Raw genomic sequence first — 2,994 nt, 5'->3', positions numbered from 1 at the left:
ATCTGTACGGATAGGTCAACCATTGCTATACAATTTCGATGGGTTGAAAACGCTGTGAACTTTGACGTGAGCGCGATCGTTCTGGATTCATCCACCAGTTATATTCTCGAGGTTGATTCTCGAATATCCGCAGCATCTGCACGACTGACACACTGACTTACCTTTCTGCCCAACGCGCGATAAGCCGCCTGGCAAGCGCGAAGATAAATTTCTAGCGACATTGTACGATAAGCAGCGTTACGTCATCCACTACTGCAATCTGCAGCACTCGTACTCGTTATGGTCTTCGCGTAACAAATATCCACCGAGTACTACAATTCGCTCAATCTTCATGGCTCCGTAATTACATTAAACTCAATACACAATTTAGAACGCGTGCGAAAAATGATTTCGAAAAAAATTTGTACAAATGAACGCTGTATTCGACAAGACCATGGAGAATGTGCGTTGATGTAAAATTAATAACAAAATGGGACGGATGATACGGCGCGATGGCAATGATCGCGAAATTCCTCAGCCGCAATTTCCACAGCCGCAGCGCCTTTGCGGAGAATCTAATCGCCATCGCAAACTCGAGGTGAAGTTTGACAAACTGATTTATGCCGTGGATATGTGCCGTGATATATTCGAAAGTCCGTACGAATTTCACTACGAATACATGTCACCGATATATCGCGACAAGATTATGTACACCGGACAGTTTCATTTACCATATGCTTACGAAATTATGAAACGCTAAATTCGACACGAGTGATTATCCGACAGACAACGTGTACGATATGCCTCTTGCGAACAAAAAAGTTCTCGGCCTATTGAAGGATGAGGAATAGTGTATTAATGATCAAATTCGTTGGACTCAGAGTGAAGATGCACGCGATGAGGGTAAATGGCAAGGATACTAAAAAGTGTAAAGAGTGTAACGTCGTAGGGCGAACGATAACGTTCGACGATTATGTGTATCGTTTGAACGAAGAGGTCGATATAACTCGCCATCAATCGTGTATACGATCTAAAATATGAGGTATACATGATATCCGAATCGAAAATCGCTTTGAGTCTATATGACGATACGTCGTACCAGACGGCGACGTTACTATGGAGACATTGGCGGATATCTTTGTAATATATGTATCATATGGTTTATATTATATTTTTTTTTAATTTTTTATATTCTTTTTTATATTCTTTATTACTATTTTAATTTACACTTTATGTATTATACGTTTTTTTTTACATTTATATAAGTATTATTAGTATGTTTTATGTAATAGCATTTATTATATATTATACAATACTATTGTACTTTCATTTAATATATATCATAATACATAATGTTTTCATTTATATATAGTATTAGTACTAATATTTTAATTTTCAACGTATGTATGCTTTTAACATTTATATACATACAATAATATATGTTGTTATTAGTCGTATTTTTATGTAGATATTCCATCTGTATACATGTTGTTAAAAATAAAATTATGTATTTATCACTACATAGTGCGTGCGGTCGTGCGTGCGTGCGTGTGTGTGCGCGCGCGCGTGTGTGTGTGTGTGTGTATTTTACTCTGTACATAAGTTGTTACAAGTAATTATGTATTTTGTATACTCCAAACAAAGATGAATGGAAAATAATAAAAAATATATACGTTTATATACTTACATTGATATATATTTTTTATATATGTATAGGTCTTTCAAGGGACGCTCAAATTTGTTAGATCATAGTAGCCATGTTGTTAAAGTGACATCTGTCAAATTTGTTGTGAATTGTTTAGTAGTGTATGGCAAATCACCATGGAAATGGTGATTTGCCATAGTGTTGCCATGTGTGCAAATCATAAAATTTTATTATTAAGTCAAATCAGTGCTCCGTTCGAGAAATGTTTCATGCATTACATGATTTTTATCCTCGACACAACCGTCCTGCCGAGTCGACTATTCGACGTTTGGTGGCCAAATTCGAGTCAACCGGTTTGATAAATAATCAGCCAACCAGTACATCGCCGAAACGCAAGGTCTGCTGAAAACATCGTTGCTGTGCGTGAGAGTGTATAGGAAAACCCGAGGTGGTCAATTTCTCGTCGTTCACAAGAACTTTCTGCGACTTCAACTTGGCGAATTTTGCGTCGGGACTTGGATCTGCATCCCTATAAAATTCAACTGATTCAGGAACTTAAAGTAAACGACCATAGACAACGCCGTGTGCTCGCTGATTGGGTTCTGGAGCAGTTGGAAGTTAACCCAAATTTCGCCAAACAAATCATCTTTAGCGATGAGGCCCATTTTTGGATGAATGGATATGTGAACAAGCAGAATTGTCGAATTTGGGATGATATCAATCCACGCGAAATACACCAGCTCCAAATGCATCCCGAAAAAGTCACTGTTTGGTGCGGATTTTGGTCTGGCGGAATCATCAGTCCGTACTTCTTTCAAAACGAAGTGGGCGTTGCCATAACCATCAACGGCGACCGCTACAGATCGATAAGCAACTTCTTGTGGCCTAAAATGGATGGATATCAATAACATGTTGTTCCAACAGAATGGCGCTATGTGCCACACATCGCATGCTATGATGGACATTCTGCACGAGCGATTTGAGGGCATGGTTATCTCGCGCGGCGGCGACGTAAACTGGTCACCGAGATCGTGCGATTTAATGCCTTTAGACTTCTTTCTTTGGGATTATCTTAAATGCAGGTCTATACGAATAAACCGCAAACAATTGGTGCTCTCAAAGTTAACATAACAAACGCCATCCAGCAAATTCAGCCAGATTTATGCGAGAAAGTCATCGAAAATTGGACCGCCCGAATACGTATTACCAAGCGAAGCTGCGGCGGACATTTGAGCAACGTTATATTCCATATTTAATGCCATAAAATATTCTTTCAAATAAAAAAAAAATTGAGTGGATATCTCACACACAACTTGTTTTATTTACATTTAAAAATCAAGCATCCTTATTGAAAGACATATATATATATA

Source organism: Atta colombica, unplaced genomic scaffold, assembly GCF_001594045.1.
Source record: "Atta colombica isolate Treedump-2 unplaced genomic scaffold, Acol1.0 scaffold43, whole genome shotgun sequence".
Lineage (NCBI taxonomy): Eukaryota > Metazoa > Arthropoda > Insecta > Hymenoptera > Formicidae > Atta > Atta colombica.
Note: the sequence above shows the minus strand (reverse complement) of the source record.